Source organism: Anabrus simplex, chromosome 2, assembly GCF_040414725.1.
Source record: "Anabrus simplex isolate iqAnaSimp1 chromosome 2, ASM4041472v1, whole genome shotgun sequence".
NCBI lineage: Eukaryota > Metazoa > Arthropoda > Insecta > Orthoptera > Tettigoniidae > Anabrus > Anabrus simplex.
In genome coordinates, this window is record NC_090266.1 from 341,733,725 (window position 1) to 341,746,408 (window position 12,684).

The 12,684-nt window shown below is 40.4% G+C and overlaps 1 protein-coding gene across 1 annotated transcript in view; it reads left to right on the forward strand.

The window, feature by feature from the left end:
* The window catches only part of hook (hook microtubule tethering protein), a 277,381-nt gene that overhangs the window by 18,253 nt on the left and 246,444 nt on the right, over nucleotides 1-12,684 (forward strand). The gene's annotated exons all lie outside the window — the stretch shown is intronic.

Here is a 12,684-nt window from a genome sequence, read left to right on the forward strand (position 1 = left end):
ATCTCAAAAACGAAGATGTTATAGACGTGAAATTTGATATTTGGAATCTGCTTTAAAAGTAAAGAAACGCCTATTCTCGGAAAATCCAATACATTGGGGGGGGGGGGGGGAGGGAGGTGAAAGAGTTTAAAACTAATTGACTTAATTGTATGAGAATACTTACATCTAATAAAAACTAAAGTTGTTAGGGCCTACAGACGTGAAAATTGGTATTTGGTTCTCCTTTTAAAACAAAGATAAACACGTTTGGGGGGAGGGGGAATCATCTTGGGGGGCGGGAGTGAAAAGGAATTGAATTCCTATCATGAGGACACACAAATCAAAAACTGAAGAAGTTAGAGTCGTGATAATTGGTATTTAGAAGATCCTTTACTATTAAAGAAACAAGTATTTTTTGCCGGAAAATTCACTTAGGGGGAGGGGGAGTAGTGTGAAAGTGAATAAAAGTGAATTATTTTTATCTCAAAACTGAAGGTAATAGACATGAAACATGGTGTTTGGAATCTCCTTTAAACATAAAGTACATGCCTTCTTTAGTTTTTTTTTTTGGGGGGGGGGGAATAAACTTAACGGCGGTGGGTGTAAAAGGAGGTGAGACCAATTGATTTTACTGTTCATAATGTATTTATAAGGAGCCTCCGTTGCTCAGGCGGCAGCGGGCCGGCCTCTCACAGCTGGGTTCCGTGGTTCAAATCCCGGTCTCTCCATGTGACATTCGTGCTGGACAAAACGGAGGCGGGACAGGTTATTCTCCGGATACTCCGGTTTTCCTGTTATCATTCATTCCAGCAACACTGTCCAATATAATTTCATTTCATTTGTCATCCATTAATCATTGCCCCAGAGGAGTGCGACAGGTTTCGGCAGCCGCCACAATTGCTATTGTCACCGCTAGATGGGGGCTTTATTCATTCCATTCCTGACCCTGTCGAATGACTGGAAACAGACTGTAGATTTTCGACGTACTTATTCTGATCATAAACCGATCATTTTTTAATCTTTCCTGGGTTCGTTTCAAGAGCCATCTTTCCTTCGGAGAACGTTCTTAGATTACAGTAGATTCTCCTGGCATATAAATAAAATTTAAACACATTTGAAATAAACGATAGACCGGGCGAGTTGGCCGTGCGCGTAGAGGCACTCGGCTGTGAGCTTGCATCCGGGAGATAGTAGGTTCGAATCCCACTATCGGCAGCCCTGAAAATGGTTTTCCGTGGTTTCCCATTTTCACACCAGGCAAATGCTGGGGCTGTACCTTAAGGCCACGGCCGCTTCCTTCCAACTCCTAGGCCTTTCCTATCCCATCGTCGCCATAAGACCTATCTGTGTCGGTGCGACGTAAAGCCCCTAGCAAAAAAAAAAAAAAAAAAAAAAGAAATGAACGATAGAGTGAGATTGACCGTCCAATTGCTCACCTCTATAATAAGGTCAATAATGCACGGAAGTATGTTATTCGTATCGCCAGAAATCCCGCACACTTGCCTACGCGCGACCATGGTGCTGGTCAAATTGTAAACAATGACAATGGCAGCAGATGTAATTTACCGCCAAGTAGCGGTCTTGCATCTTGCTGTGGGGTCCAGAATATATAATGCAATAATAATAATAATAATAATAATAATCTGGTCCGTCGTCAAATGTGCGGACCGGGCTGGAAACGGGTCCTGGACGTGTAATGATTCAGAATGCAGTCCGGCCGCGGGTTCAGTATCGCCAAGGCACCCAAGAAGACACCACGCTGGATCTCCTGAAGGATTTGATCCATATTTAAAATGCTTATAGGAAAAGATGGCAAAGATTTAGGGACCCAACTGACCGGGTGGAATACCTGGACCTAGCCCGGTAAGTACGAATCGATTGCTGGAAGAAAGATTGAAAAATGGGAGGAAACATGCCGTAATCTATTAGAAAACAAATCAGATCGCGAATTTTGGCGGATTCTCTCAGAAAACGAGTCAGATGGCGAATTTCGGCGGATTATATATAAAAAAGGAGCCTTCGTGGCTCAGACGGCAGCGCGTCGGCCTCTCACCGCTGGATACCGTGGTTCAAATCCCGGCCACTCCATGTGAGATTTGTGCTGGACAAAGCGGAGGCGAGACAGGTTTTTCTCCGGGTACTCCGGTTTTCCCTGTCATCTATCATTCCAGCAACACTCTCCATTCTCATTTCATAGCATCTATCAGTCATTAATAAATCACTTTGGGAGTGGCGACCCCATCGTACTAACAGCCTATATATGCTTCATTCATTACATCCCTGACCCGGTCAATGACTGGAAAACAGGTTGTAGGTTTTCCTTTTCATATATATATAAGCATTTAATTCTAAATTTCAGTATAATACCGTAGCGAAGCACGGGTATCTTGCTAGTATACCAATAATTTCCAACTATAAGCTACCAAGAAGATGTCCTGCACATGCAAAAACAAACTCGTGATACTGTAGCACATGGGTGAATCCCATCAATTCGGACACTTCCGGAGAACTTCGAATCTTTGGGCCTTCTCTTTCCACCGCTGTCTCTCTCGTTAGCGGCGGCGATTTGACGGACCGAAGCCTAGCACAATTCAAGGTTAGCATCCCCTCGTTCCCCGCACCGTTCCGACATTCGCCAGCAAGCCTCGCGCGGTGGGTCGAGGAGAGTGGGCCAGAGTCCTGCAGCCAGGCCCACCGCGCAGCACTTCAAATCCACGGGCTCCGGCAGCCCAGCCCGTTCTCTTCTGACGCGGCAGCGTACTGGCCCACAGCACTGGGCTCATAGAGCCCACCGCCGTCCACCGCACTGGGCGGGCCCAGTAGAATAATCTTGAGTACTTCTCTACAATAACATGTGCGCCGTGCACAACGAAATGTTCACGTCACACTACTATTCGGGTCATTCACTCTACGAATTCCCGTACGCTAATAACATACTTTAAAGTAGGCTAATCGCATTTTGAAATTAAACAGTAGAGATTTCTCCTGCACTGTAATAATAATAATAATAATAATAATAATAATAATAATAATAATAATTGAAAACAGAAACTTTATTATAAACTAATATTCGTTTGCAATTGACATCAAGTTAACTGAAAATGAATCTAAATAACACGAAGCATATTCATAGGACTTCATTCGCGTTTACCTCAAAATAAAATATAAACAGAAATGACGTGCAATTTGCCAACAACAAAAACAATCCTGAACATAGCTTTTACTTAGTGTGCGTAGTTTATTGGTCATTGTTGATGTGGTGGAATGGAATTACTGTGAATGAAAACAAGAGCATAAGCATTGTCTGATTGTAGAAGAGACCGTCGTGCGTTGAGAATGAAGCCCGCTGAACCGCAATTTCTCTCTGAAGCTGAACATGATGCTTGCATACGTATTACTTTCTTAGCGATCTGGTGAAATTTTGGATACTTTTGTCCATTTGTTCTCCAATAGGACGCTGTAATAATAATAATTGCATTCCACAATTTTGCTTTAAATATCTTTCCAGCTCATCTGTTGAATAGGAGCATCATGAACGTCAGTCCACGAAGAAAATTTCATTACTTTGGCAGGTTGTCTGATGAAATGGCGTATGGCTTTTAGTGCCGGGAGTGTCCGAGGACATGTTCGGCTAGCCAGATGCAGGTCTTTTGATTTGACTCCTGTAGGCGACCTGCGCGTCGTGATGAGGATGAAGTGATGATGAAGACGACACATACACCCAGCCCCCGTGCCAGCGAAATTAACCAATTAAGGTTAAAATTCCCGACCCTGCCGAAAATCGAACCCGGGACCCCTGTGACCAAAGGCCAGCACGCTAACCATTTAGCCATGGAGCCGGACGTGGAGTCTGATGACACGGAAACATTAGAATGCTCGTCATTCAAGCACACCTCGTTCGTCGTAAGTGTTTCATCTAATCATAAAAAGACAAAATCAGTCCGACTCCTTTAATCTACACTAATATAATAAAAAGAGAGAGAGAGAGCGTGAATTTTTTTAGTTTGTGTATATCTGGAGGGTAATCTCAGAAACTACTGGACCGATTCTAAAAATCCTTTTTTTAATGTAAATATGCATTATCCCTAAAGGACATGGGCTGTATTTCATTTTCAAAACAATTCGAGGTGGGGGCGACAGGGGAGGCATAAAAATAATAGGCTAATATAGGCGAAATATCGAATTTGTCGTGCAAGGACGATACTAAGCTCATTTTAAGCCCTTTGACCCAAAGAACAAATCTCGGTAAGCCCTATGGGCCCGAAAACTATGTTTTACGGCCCTAAAACCGACTGTTATGGAGATATTGGCACCACACTACCCCTGCTCTCGGAATCGGATAAGGAAATAAACTGCCGTAACCATGGCAAGGCCAGCTCAAGGGTTCTACAGCAGCGCGATTATGCGTGTACGTTTGGGCATATCTGCCAACCAAAATTTGTATACATAATCCCTGAGCATATCTACAATATATCTCAAATAAATGAACATGTTACAGATGTGATGGTATTTATAATCTCTTTTAAAAATAAAGAGACATGTCTCTCTCTTTTTGTTTTTGGAAAATCCACGTAGGTGGGGGTGGAGGAAGGGCTGATAAAGGGGTTGAATTATTTTTATGCGGATACTTATACAGTATCTCAAAACCTAGTATCTCAAAACCTGAAGATGTTACAGATGTGGAAATACGTATTTGTAATCTCCTTTAAAAATAAAGAAACGTGTTTTTTATTTACTTGAGAGAAGACGTTCTCACGTGTACAGTTCTATGTCGCATGGTCATCTCAGCACCAAAAGGCAATACCACGAACTTTGTTTACAAAGAGTTTCTGGGGTAAATGAAACTCAATTTTTCAGTGAGGTTTTATACTTCAGGGATTTTCAGATAAAGTCTTAGTACAGTACCGAGGAACGATTACTTTTATCAAATTACGAAATCCACGCGAGAAGCCGCGAGTAACTGCTAGTGTGTACATAAAGTTCACCGCAGATCGTACAGCACACAAAATTAACGTCTTTCCCATCACCGTCAACAGCAGGCTTGAATACCAACCAAATACGACTTTTAAGTTTAGGATCCGGTTCAGAAGTCTTGTATTGTGCGGTTTTTAGTTCGTTTGTTGCTTCTTTTTTTCCTTCACGATTTTTTGCCACGGTTTCTTTTCTTTTGGAATTACAGTCCACATTCGTTTCCGATAACAGGTTAGACGGAGAAGTCAAACTGAAAACCACAGCAAATTTGATCGGCTCCACTCGACCGTAATGCAACGCACTCCGCTGACACGCAGTACACTGTACACATTGATGCAGTCAGCCCATAGAACTACCACAGCGCTGGCTTTGGCTTACCGCGTACGAATGGCATAGCGCTGGCCCAGACCGGCCCGTGCGATGACGTCACGGGCTTCGTTTGTTCCACTGCCTTCGTAATATACAGGCCGTACTGTAGAAAGCGCGCCAATACAATCAGCTGATCAATCGAGGCGAGCTAAGCGAATGTTACAAATTGTACTTGTGAATGTAATCCATAAGGATTGGGGGCAGTTTTAGGATAATTGTGACCGTTGAGAGACAAAAATTTATATTTAAGTATATTGCATGTTTTTTCTTTAAATTTATCACATCAGGATTTACGTAAACAGCTGTTATTGAAATTATGAGACTTCAAAGTTTAGGTTAGGCATGGTATCTTCACGTGGTGAGTAATGTAAATTCAAGGGACGTTATACTTCTTGTGTAATTTATTCATTTAATTGTTATCGTATAACACGTTTTTGTGGAAATATAATGTGCTACAAATGTAAATACAGTGTGTGAAAGCTCGCAGTTGCCACAATGCTAAGAACTTGTGCGTACCGGTACCACGGCTAAAATACAAGTATACAAGTACCCGGTAAGTAGACATTAATATTTTCATTTTCTTCGTATGGGGGCAGGATACATTTATGAAAAACAAAAATCCCAACCGAAAAAAATGCCTGTTAGGTACCGTACGAAGAATAAAGGTGTATGATTAACTCATTTTCCAGAGCTGATGATGAATTCTGCTTTTGACTGTCTTGTTACACAGATTTACAGCAGAACGTTTTATTGTTGATACAGAACAAGTATAAAAGTGGACAGTAACCAGTGGTTATGGTTATTTCTTGGATTCGTAATGTTAAGTACGCGCTGCCTTTTCTCCCCAAACTTAATGCGAGTAAAAACCGTCCCTCGGCAGTTTCCGTGAATGTAGGAAGTAACAAATAGATACGGCTGAACAGTGCATTAATATTTGGGAAAACACGGGCTATTCCTAAACAAAAAGTGATACAAACATTTGAGTTGAAGAAAAGGTCTCAAGAAAGTATCGAAGGATAGTGCTAGAAGTGCTAACAACAACAACAAAATCCAAGAAAGCTACTATATTTATGGACATCTAGAGGTATGGAAGTAAAGTTTATTATTGCACGTTTGTTGTCTCCATATTTGTATTACAGCATAATAATTATTTGTTGGGTACATTGACGAGTAAAACACTGAAGCTTTGACCGCGTAGATCGCACTTCAAACCTACTTCTCCTAAAATTACATAGACTTACGAATTATGATGCGATTACAGGTTTTCATTAATACAACATCTGTAAATATTTCATAATTACAAAACGTACAGACGCATCATATCCTTGCATTACACGGGTCGGACGTAGGAAACAGTTCGCCTCTTTGTGTGACGTCATCGGAGGTACAGTACGGCCTGTACATCACGAAGGCAGTGGTTTGTTCGAGCCTTTCAAAGCCCATTGCAGTGTACTGCTGAAGCAGCTCATGGGCTGGGCCTCTCTGCAGGACTGTGGAGTGGGCCGAAGGCCTGGGCTGCGATGTTAGTCTCCGATGCCTTGCTCTCAGAAATACGAGCGACGTTCTTTCTCAATGCTTTCAAGTTTTGTAAATGAAAGAATGTGTCAGATGCTTACATTATAATAAGATTTAATTTCCATCGTTCTCTTTTGAGGCTTGGGCTTCACTGATAGCCTTGGTAGCCCGCAGTATACGCCACTGCCAAGTATCAGGTAATGTTTAGCCTATTAAAAACTCAGAAATGTAGAATAATTGTGCAGCCGCAAGAAATACGGCATAGGCCTAACGAAAGCCAATATTCGGCGTTAGCGTGAAGACAGATAGTTAAAACATGAGTACTGATGCATTCAGTGGCCCGCAGCGAGGACGCTTTAAAGAAGTTGAAGATGAAATTGTGGGGTATGTGCTCGAAAAACGCAAGGGCCATACCGCGGCTCAGTAAACTCGTTCGTTGACCTTCAACGCCCGCAATTAGCCTTATACATCGCTAGCCGCTGATGTTGACCGAACCCAGCAAGCGAGTCGTGCGTGTAGCGGCCGGTTGTAGCTGACGTTGAGTAAAAGTAACAGTTTTGTAGACAGCAAGAATATTTTCTTGATGGGACATCGTATTGTAGAGACGCGTGGAATAGATATTACCGGCGAATTTTCAACGGGTTCTCTTCGATAATATGATGCCAATTTTAAGTTAATGGTTATTAAATCCGCGGAAATAAAGAATAATTATACAGCCGCAAAAAATACGGCATAACTGAAGCCAGTGTTCGGCGTTGGCGTGAAGACAAAGATAGTCTAAAAATGCGTACTGCACAAGAAAGGCATTTGTATGACTTTATGAAGTAATTTTCAAGCCTGATTAAATTTTTTTGAAGGGAAAAGTGGCGGGTCGTATTGCATTCAGGGTCGTCGTGGATGAAATTAAACATACACTTTCACGTAGTATCGGATTTCGGAAAATAACAAACAAGTAAGCTGTAGTGTGGATCCATCCGCAAAAACTCAAGTTTTGAACAAACTGATTGCCGCTTCATAGCGATTTGGATGTGTATGGGTTTTTTCCCGACTTTTACAAAAAAACTGATATAACGACAATCCGCTATAGCGAGTAATACTTTCGCGGTTATGAATTCTCGCTATAGCGGACTTCTGCTGTATTTCATCTCACCAAATAACGTGATGTGCTGGCCCGTTCGTCCTAGTGTGCTGCCAGTTGAAATACTAGGTTGTGTTCCAAAACAAAAACCAATAGCTAGGGAACTGGAAAATATAAGACCTTTTAATGCAGTCTTTTATGGCATGTATGGAAACAGCAGATAACTCTTAAAACTTGACAAGATGTGTGTCCTTTCTAGATGCAAAGAATGAATTGAGCTGGCTGTAAAACAAATCAAGACAGAAACTATGATGAGGTGCTTCATTCAAGCAGGGTTTGGGAAGAACAATGTTGCAGATGATAGAATGAATAAAGGTGTGAAAATGTAATGGTAGTGTCCACTTTGTGATGAGGAAGGAACCTTCCCTGCAAAGCAGAGAACTTTATTCAAAGTTATGATGAACATATTACAGTCAAATCAGCTACAGCCTTTCTAGCAGTAAGGAATGCCAAGAAGGAGGAGGATGAAATGTTCATACAAAGATTTGCACACACAAGCAGGCCCTACACACTGGACCTTCACCAGGAGTTACGGTCTGGGGAGCACTTTCCTGTGACAGCAGGAGCACTCTCATAATTATCCCACCGGGCGAGTTGGCCGTGCAGTTAGGGGCGCGTGGCTGTGAGTTTGCATCAGGGAGATAGTGGGTTCAAATCCCACTGTAGCAGCCCTGAAGATGGTTTTCTGTGGTTTCCCATTTTCACGCCAGGCAAATGCTGGGGCTGAACCTTAATTAAGGCCATGGCCATTTCCTTCCAACTCCCAGGCCTTTCCTTTCCCATCGTCACCATAAGACATATATGTATCAGTGTGACATAAAGCCACTAGCAAAAAAAAAAAAAAAACAAACTCATCATTATCACAAGAACCTTGACAGCTGATTTGTATGTAAGACTGGTGATTGAATTGGTTTTGCTGCCATTCATTTACAGTGTTGAAGATGGTGTTTTCCAACAGGATAACGTTCATCAGCATACCACTGCTGTCAACCAACGTGCTTTACAGAGTGTAGAACAGTTGCCTCGGTTTGCAAGATCACCAGACCTTCCACCCATTGAGCATGTATGGGACATTAGGGGAGGACAAATCCAGCATCATCCAATATCAGCATTTACCATTGCTGATTTGACTGACCAAGTGCAACATGCGTGCAATTCCATCCCACAAAATGGCATACAGGACCTGTATGACATAATGCAAGCACATTTGCGTGCTTGCATTCAAAATCGTGGTGTTGATTATTAATGTATCAACATGTCACATGTCCTCTCGAGCATATGTGAACCTACTACCAGGAAACTTTAATCAAATAAATGTTACCTGGACAATTGCTTAGCCAAAATTGCATTCCTCTAAACTAATGGTGTTGGGATTTCATTTTCTGCCAGTGTACATTGATTATACAATGTGGCCACTAGCGTAAAATTTCATTGACCAAAAGCTGGCAAGTTGAAGTAAATTAGTTGTTTTGAGTTTGTCTTAAGCTGTACAATTGGCGAGACAAGTATTCCATTGCACCTGGGTTGTGGTCTGCTCTTGCTCACAATGTGGAATCCACACTGAAGCTCCACGTCTTGAGGTTTGTCCAGCATCTTGTGGTACTTGAATGCAGTTTGAGTGTTTTCCTAGTCACCCAGTCTACCATGTGTCCAAGAGGGAATTGCTCATCTGGAATCAGCCATTCAACGGTAATAATCATTGGCCTGAGTTATCGTGTTCAGGCACTTACAATTTGATACCATTTAGGCTGCCAGTGGTTTGTTTCGACATTCCATTGTAATCTATCACATGGTGGAGGAACAAGAACTCTATTGATTGATGAGCTACTGCTGAGTTGTAATTAATTTTGTTCAGTAAACACCAAATTTGTTAGCAGAGATATTTTACAGAGTGCAAAAAAGGCCTTCTTCTGACCTTCAAAACGTTGACAACCCCTGCTTTGTTTGAAACTGTGATCCTGGTATCCAGAGGCCAACACTCTATCAGTCATCTGCTGAGGGAATAATAATAATAATAATAATAATAATAATAATAATAATAATAATAATAATAATAATAATAATAATAATAATAACCATTATTTGATAACATTATTCATAGACAGATACATAAGCACATAATAACATTTCTTGAATTTGTCATAGTTTTCTGTAATGTGGCAACTTGTTTAATTTGGGAGAGAATTTTGTTCCTTTGCATTTCTGTTTGAATGTGTTTTTAAAATTTTTTTACAGCTATTTCTAAAATTACCAACATTCTCTGTGTACAGATGCAGTCTAGGTATTTTATGCTTTTTATGACCACATCATACAAAACTGCCTGTGTGCACTGTAAATAAGGGCACAAGAGAGCAAGTATTTGTGTTCTAGGACTCAGTTTTGGCAACAGCCGTTTTCCAAATGGTTGAAAGCACTCTAATATAATTCATTTATTGTTTGAAGTACAAAAGTGAAATTAGAATAATTTTTGTAATTTGCATTTTTCCTTCATTTTGGTGTTTTGAACTTATTCTTTTCATCTTTTCATTTTAGCTGAAGATTTTGATGGTTGTCCCCTTAATATGGTCACTTTTTCTTCATTTGTTTCAATATTTCATAATGTATTGGTCTGTTTCAGTCAAAGAGTCTAATTGAATTTTAACTAGGTGCCTTTGCTAGAAAATTGTTCTCATGTAATACTTTGTACAACAGTATCTTGGTTTTAAAATGGTTGAACTTAACATTTCATCTATTGTCGCGGCCACCAAATTAGGCGGGTCAGAGGAATTACGCTGTTGCCAAGGCTATGTAGCAACTGGCGAAGAAATGTCTAACTGAACACATCATTTCGGAGTGCGAAGCAAGTTGTTCTCTCTCAAGCTCCTGATGTTACTTCATATAATGTTTCAAAACAAATTATACTACAAGCTTCAGAAAGGAATGCTGATTTCAGTGGTATAACTATTTTTCATATAAACCACTTCAAATAACTATTAAAAATTAAATCTTGAACGAGTAAATTTAAATCCGTAGAATCATGTATTGAAAATTTCAGTAAGCGGCCAAGTTTTTATTTCTTCAGCCAATACAATTTTGTCTGCGGGAAAAATGTAAAAAACTGCCTGACTTATATTTTTTATCTGAAACATATTTCCGTGAGTTTTGTAGTTTTCCTGAAAAATGGCGTGGAAAGCGATCATGTAAATGTCGCTGGCTGAGGCAGTTCGGGGCGCGCGCGCCAGCACAGGCTGCAGGACGCCGTAAATACGTTCGGAGTACATATTAATCCGTATCAGTTTTATTACATTATAACTTTAAATATTTGAATACTATATATTGTACTGAGTAATATGGAAAAAGAACTACTTTAAAGAATAGGTTAACATTAATTTACAATGAATTAAGAATCGGTTTCTATCTTCATGGCAGTCTAAGATTTCTTAGTCACTTTCATCACTCATCTCACTATCTGTCGAGTCGTCATTTACACTGATGATGAATGGCTCCATTCTTTCGTCCCTTACTATTTCCTTGGCCCAATCGTCTGTTTGAAGATTTTCCACGCGATTGATGCACTTTTCCCAATCTGCAGCAGTCACACGGTCGATGGCTTCTGACGTGAATTTTTCTACGTCCTTTATTTTGAATGTCTTGGTCCTCTCTGCCACTTCTCTCTTGACTTGAGCCCAAATCAGTTCACATTCACTATCCATTTTAACTGCACTTACGATGCGAGCTCAACAGCTGCATGACTCGGGTAAGGTGGCCTGGAGCGGATGGGCTTCAACTAGACAGCACTGCATGATTAGCGTTGCCAATCCGTGCTCGGAGGTAAGCGACTCTCGACCATCTGTCGCTTTGCCGTTCCCATATCTGACGACCGCAGTTTTCCTCACCCGCCTAATTTGGTGGCCGCGACAATAGTTCTACTATTTCTTGTACTACCAGTATATTATCTCAAAGTTTTTGTTTATGTGTTAGTCATTGGCCATTTAGAAGACAACACATCAGGTAGCTATCAGCTTGCATCCGGGAGATAGTGGGTTTGAATCCCACTGTCGCAGCCCGGAAGGTGGTTTTCTGTGGTTTCCCATTTTCACACCAGGCAAATGCTGGGGCTATACCTTCATTAAGGCCACAGTCGCTTCCTTCCCATTCCTAGCTCTTTTGTATCCCATGTCGCCATAAGACCTACTTGTGTCGGCACGACATAAAGCAAATTATGCTTAAAGTAAATACAAAATTTTAATATTCCACCTTCTCAATACTAAAAAATCATTTGATGTTTTACAAAAACATTACAATGATATTAATATAATGTGATAATAATATAATATAATATAATATGATAATAATAAAACATTGCAATGATATTAATATAATATGATAATAATATAATATAATATCATTGTAATGTTTTTGTAAAACATCAAATGATTTTTTAGTATTGAGAAGGTGGAATATTAAAATTTTGTATTTACTTTAAGCATAGTCTTAACTCAATACGGAACCTAACAATGAAGTTTATTACTTTGAATAAAGCAAATTGTAAAAAAGAAGACAGCATTATAAACTTATACAGCTATTTTATGATTGAATGTACCATTTAGGCTGCCAATATGTCGGTTTCATCATTCCATATTACTTTACCACATGACAGAGAAACCAGAACTCCATCAGGAGACCTACTACAGAGTTTTAATTAATTTTGTTGGGTAAATATGGCATATTTT